General features: G+C 56.2%; 2 pseudogenes; both read left to right on the top strand.

Moving 5' to 3' along the window:
- The first annotated feature begins 1,042 nt into the window (after positions 1-1,042).
- LOC134629968 (5S ribosomal RNA) lies at positions 1,043-1,161 on the top strand (annotated as a pseudogene).
- A 4,650-nt stretch (positions 1,162-5,811) lies between these two features.
- On the top strand, positions 5,812-5,930 carry LOC134629889 (5S ribosomal RNA; annotated as a pseudogene).
- Positions 5,931-6,355: the final 425 nt, after the last annotated feature.

Here is a 6,355-nt window from a genome sequence, read left to right as displayed (position 1 = left end):
CTACACCACAACAGGAGCTGTGCTGCTGGCTGAGCTATGGACACCACACCAGGGCCTGTGCTGCTTGCTGTGGGCCTGTAGCTCTGGCTTAGGCCATGAACACCACACCAAGGTCTGTGGCTCTGGCTGAGGCAATCTACAACACAACAGGGCCTGTGCTTCCGGATGTGGACCTGTGCAGCCAGCTTAGGCCACCTACACCACACCAAGGCCTGTGGCTCTGTCTGAGGCCGTCTACACCACACCAGGACCTGTGCTACTGGCTGAGGCCATGGACACCTCTTCAGGGCCTGAGGCTTTGTCTGAGGCCATGTACACCACACCAGGGCCTGTGGCTCTGGATGAGGTCGTCTACAACACACCAAGGACTGTGCTGCTGGATGAGGCAATGTTCATCACACCAGGGCCTGTGCGGCTGGCTGAGGCTATGGACACCACACCAGGGCCTGTGGTGCTGGCTGAGGCCAACTACACCAAACAAGGGCCTGTGGCTCTGTCTGAGGCCATCTACACCACACCAGGGCCAGTGCTTCTGGCTGAGGCCATGGACACCACACCAGGGCCTGTGCTGCTGGCTGAGGCCATGGACACCACACCAGGACCTGTGCTGCTGGCTGAGGCCAACTACACCCTACCAGGGCATGTGGCTCTGTCTGAGGCCATCTACACCACACCAGGGCCAGTGCTTCTGGCTGAGGCCATGGACACCACAACAGGGCCTGTGCTGTTGGCTGAGGCTATGGACACCACACCAGTGCCTGTGGCTCTGGCTGAGGCCATGTACACCACCCCCGGGCCTTTGATGCTGGCTGAGGCCAACTACACCACACCAGGTCCTGTGGCTCTGGCTGAGGCCATTTACACCACACCAGGGCCTGTGTTGCTGATCAAAGGCTAAAATGAGTCCTTTGGTTAGGGTATTAGGCAAGCATGCAGTTACCATTAACACTGTAGTTAAATTGGAGGCTTGTGTTCGTAACTGCGAGTATTGGCCACCTCACTACTTGATACCATAAATTGACGCTTTGTGCTGACGCCAGCAGCTTACGGCCATACCGCCTTGCCAAAGCCTGATCTCGTCTGATCTCGGAAGCTATGCAAGGTTGGGCTTGGTTAGTACTTGGATGGGAGACTGCCTGGGAATACCAGGTGCTGTAAGAATTTGCTTTTCATGTCACTGAGCTGATTTTGATCCAGAGAAGGAGGGTGTTGGTGTCCATTAATGAGGCCACATTAACGACATTCCTTTTGGCTGTTTTCAGCAATGTCTTGTGCTGCCGGGTGAGGCCATCCGCACCACACCGAGGCCTATTCTGCTAACATAGGTCATCTAAATTACACCAGGGCCTGTGGCCTGCGCTGACGCCGTCTACATTACACCAGGGCCTGTGCTTCTGGCTGAGACCATGGACACCACACCAGGACCTGTGCTGCTGGCTGAGGCTTTGGACACCACCCCAGGGCCTGTGGCTCTGGCTGAGGCCATTTACACCACACAGGGCCTGTGCTTCTGGCTGTGGACCTGTGCAGCCAGCTTAGGCCACCTTCACCACACCAGGGCCTGTGCTTCTGGCTGTGGACCTCTGCAGCCAGGTTAGGCCACCTACACCACACCAGGGCCTGTGGCTCTGGCTGAAGCCGTCTACATCACACCAGGTCCTGTGCTTCTGGTTGTGGACCTGTGCAGCCAGGTTAGGCCACCTACACCACGCCAGGGCCTGTGCTTCTGGCTGTGGACCTGTGCAGCCAGCTTAGGCCACCTACACCACACCAGGGCCTGTGGCTCTGGCTGAGGCCGTCTACATCACACCAGGGCCTGTGCTACTGGCTGAGGCCATGGACACCACACCAAGACCTGTGCTGCTGGCTGAAGCTATGGACACCACACCAGGGCATTTGGCTCTGGCTGAGGCCATGAACACCACACCAGGGCCTGTGGCTCTGGCTGAGGCCAGCTACACCACACCACGGCCAGTGCATCTGGCTGAGGCTATGGACACCACACCAGGGCCTGTACTGCTGGCTGTGGACCTGTGCAGCCAGCTTAGGCCACCTACACCACACCATGGCCTGTGGCTCTGGCTGAAGCAGTCTACATCACACCAGGGCCTGTGCTACTGGCTGAGGCCATGCACACCACACAGGGCCTGTGGTGCTGACTGAGGCAACCTACACCACAACAGGGCCTGTGGCTCCTGATGAGGCCATCTACAACACACCAAGGGCCTGTGTCTCTGGCTGAGACCATCTACACCACACCAGGGCCTGTGCCTCTAGCTGAGGCCATGTACACCACACCAGGGCCTGTGCTGCTGGCTGTGGACCTGTGCAGCCAGCTTAGGCCACCTACACCACACCAGGGCCTGTGCTACTGGCTGAGGCCATGGACACCACACCAGGACCTGTGCTGCTGGCTGAGGCTATGGACACCACCCCAGAGCCTTTGGATCTGGCTGAGGCCATGTACACCACACACGGCCTGTGGCTCTGGATGAGGCCGTCTACAACACACCAAGGGCTGTACTACTGGATGAGGCCATGTTTATCACCCCAGGGCCTGTGCTGCTGGCTGAGGCCAACTACACCACACAAGGGCCTGTGTCTCTGGCTGAGATCATCTACACCACACCAGGGCCTGTGCCTCTAGCTGAGGCCATGTACACCACACCAGGGCTTGTGCTGCTGGCTGTGGACCTGTGCGGCCAGCTTAGGCCACCTACACCACACCAGGGCCTGTGCTACTGGCTGAGGCCATTGACACCACACCAAGGCCTGTGCTGCTGGCTGAGGCTATGGACACCACACCAGTGCCTGTGGCTCTGGCTGAGGCCATGTACACCACCCCCGGGCCTTTGATGCTGGCTGAGGTCATGAACACCACACCAGGTCCTGTGGCTCTGGCTGAGGCCATCTACATCACACCAGGGCCAGTGTTTCTGGCTGAGGCGATGGACACCACACCAGGACCTGTGCTGCTGGCTGAGGCCAACTACACCACAACAGGAGCTGTGCTGCTGCCTGAGCTATGGACACCACACCAGGGCCTGTGCTGCTTGCTGTGGGCCTGTAGCTCTGGCTTAGGCCATGAACACCACACCAAGGTCTGTGGCTCTGGCTGAGGCAATCTACAACACAACAGGGCCTGTGCTTCCGGATGTGGATCTGTGCAGCCAGCTTAGGACACCTACACCACACCAAGGACTGTGGCTCTGTCTGAGGCCGTCTACACCACACCAGGACCTGTGCTACTGGCTGAGGCCATGGACACCTCTTCAGGGCCTGTGGCTTTGTATGAGGCCATGGACACCTCTTCAGGGCCTGTGGCTTTGTCTGAGGCCATGTACACCACACCAGGGCCTGTGGCTCCTGATGAGGCCATCTACAACACACCAAGGGCCTGTGTCTCTGGCTGAGACCATCTACACCACACCAGGGCCTGTGCCTCTAGCTGAGGCCATGTACACCACACCAGGGCCTGTGCTGCTGGCTGTGGACCTGTGCAGCCAGCTTAGGCCACCTACACCACACCAGGGCCTGTGCTACTGGCTGAGGCCATGGACACCACACCAGGACCTGTGCTGCTGGCTGAGGCTATGGACACCACCCCAGAGCCTTTGGATCTGGCTGAGGCCATGTACACCACACACGGCCTGTGGCTCTGGATGAGGCCGTCTACAACACACCAAGTGCTGTACTATCAAATCAAATCAAATCACTTTTATTGTCACATCACATGTGCAGGTACACTGGTACAGTACATGAGAGTGAAATTCTTGTGTGCGAGCTTCACAAGCAACAGAGTTGTGCAAAAATACAATAACGTAAAACAAGCAAAATATAAGAATGGCTAAATCTGAAGTAATAAATATATATACAATATATAAGAGTATATGCATTACTGGATGTGTATACTAAATATGTTTTTCTACGTGTGTGTGTGTGTGTGTGTGTGTGTGTGTGTATATACATATTTTACAAATGAAATAGAGTAAACAATAAAATAAGATATATAAAATATACAGAGGTTGGTAGTTGACATGTGCAAAACAGTGGCATTAATGTACAGTATGGAGTGCATAATGTTGAAGTTCCAGTAGTGACGGTGAGGTGTCTATGACGTGTTCAGCAGTCTGATGGCCTGGTGGAAAAAGCTGTCTCTCAGTCTGCTGGTACGGGACCGGATGCTGCAGAACCTCCTTCCTGATGGAAGTAGTCTGAACAGTTTATGGCTAGGGTGACTGGAGTCCTTGATGATCCTCCCCGCTTTCCTCAGGCACCGCTTCCTGTAGATGTCTTGGAGGGAGGGAAGCTCACCTCCAATTATCCGTTCAGCACACCGCACTACTCTCTGGAGAGCTTTGCGGTTGTAAGCGGTGCTGTTGCCATACCAGGTGGTGATGCATCCAGTGAGGATGCTCTCAATGGCACAGCGATAGAAGGTCCTGAGGATGCGGGGGCTCATGCCAAATCTTTTCAGTCTCCTGAGAAAGAAGAGGCGCTGCTGCGCCTTCTTCACTGTTTTTTTTATGTGTACTGACCACGTAAGATCCTCAGCCAGATGTACACCAAGGAAGCGGAAGCTGCTCACTCTCTCCACAGCAGCGCCGTTGATGGTGATGGGGGTGTGTACTTCTCTGCACCTCCGGAAGTCCACTATCAACTCCTTTGTCTTTGCGACGTTGAGGGTGAGATGGTTGTCTTGACACCAGTGGGTCAGGGCGCTGACCTCCTCCTTGTAGGCCGTCTCATCACCGTTGGTGATAAGACCCACCACTGTAGTGTCGTCCACAAACTTCACAATGATGTTGGAGTTTCTAGTGGCCGTGCAGTCGTAGGTGTAGAGTGAGTACAGGAGAGGGCTCAGTACACACCCCTGTGGAGCACCAGTGTTCAGTGTGATGGGGGATGAGGTGGGGCTGCCCAGCCTGACCACTTGGCGTCTGTCAGACAGGAAGTTAAGGATCTACTACTGGATGAGGCCATGTTTATCACCCCAGGGCCTGTGCTGCTGGCTGAGGCCATGGACACCACACCAGGGCTTGTGCTGCTGGCTGTGGACCTGTGCAGCCAGCTTAGGCCACCTACACCACACCAGGGCCTGTGCTACTGGCTGAGGCCATGGACACCACACCAAGGCCTGTGCTGCTGGCTGAGGCTATGGACACCACACCAGTGCCTGTGGCTCTGGCTGAGGCCATGTACACCACCCCCGGGCCTTTGATGCTGGCTGAGGCCAACTACACCAAACAAGGGCCTGTGGCTTTGTCTGAGGCCATCTACACCACACCAGGGCCAGTGCGTCTGGCTGAGGCCATGGACACCACACCAGGGCCTGTGCTGCTGGCTGAGGCAATGGACACCACACCAGGACCTGTGCTGCTGGCTGAGGCCAACTACACCCCACCAGGGCATGTGGCTCTGTCTGAGGCCATCTACACCACACCAGGGCCAGTGCTTCTGGCTGAGGCCATGGACACCACAACAGGGCCTGTGCTGTTGGCTGAGGCTATGGACACCACACCAGTGCCTGTGGCTCTGGCTGAGGCCATGTACACCACCCCCGGGCCTTTGATGCTGGCTGAGGCCAACTACACCACACCAGGTCCTGTGGCTCTGGCTGAGGCCATTTACACCACACCAGGGCCTGTGTTGCTGATCAAAGGCTAAAATGAGTCCTTTGGTTAGGGTATTAGGCAAGCATGCAGTTACCATTAACACTGTAGTTAAATTGGAGGCTTGTGTTCGTAACTGCGAGTATTGGCCACCTCACTACTTGATACCATAAATTGACGCTTTGTGCTGACGCCAGCAGCTTACGGCCATACCGCCTTGCCAAAGCCCGATCTCGTCTGATCTCGGAAGCTATGCAAGGTTGGGCTTGGTTAGTACTTGGATGGGAGACTGCCTGGGAATACCAGGTGCTGTAAGAATTTGCTTTTCATGTCACTGAGCTGGTTTTGATCCAGAGAAGGAGGGTGTTGGTGTCCATTAATGAGGCCACATTAACGACATTCCTTTTGGCTGTTTTCAGCAATGTCTTGTGCTGCCGGGTGAGGCCATCCGCACCACACCGAGGCCTATTCTGCTAACATACGTCATCTAAATTACACCAGGGCCTGTGGCCTGCGCTGACGCCGTCTACATTACACCAGGGCCTGTGCTTCTGGCTGAGACCATGGACACCACACCAGGACCTGTGCTGCTGGCTGAGGCTTTGGACACCACCCCATGGCCTGTGGCTCTGGCTGAGGCCATTTACACCACACAGGGCCTGTGCTTCTGGCTGTGGACCTGTGCAGCCAGCTTAGGCCACCTACACCACACCAGGGCCTGTGGCTCTGGCTGAGGCCGTCTA

Source organism: Pelmatolapia mariae, linkage group LG6 (assembly GCF_036321145.2).
Source record: "Pelmatolapia mariae isolate MD_Pm_ZW linkage group LG6, Pm_UMD_F_2, whole genome shotgun sequence".
Lineage (NCBI taxonomy): Eukaryota > Metazoa > Chordata > Actinopteri > Cichliformes > Cichlidae > Pelmatolapia > Pelmatolapia mariae.
The sequence above is the reverse complement of the archived record's forward strand: the minus strand, read 5'-3'. Positions and strand labels throughout refer to the sequence as shown.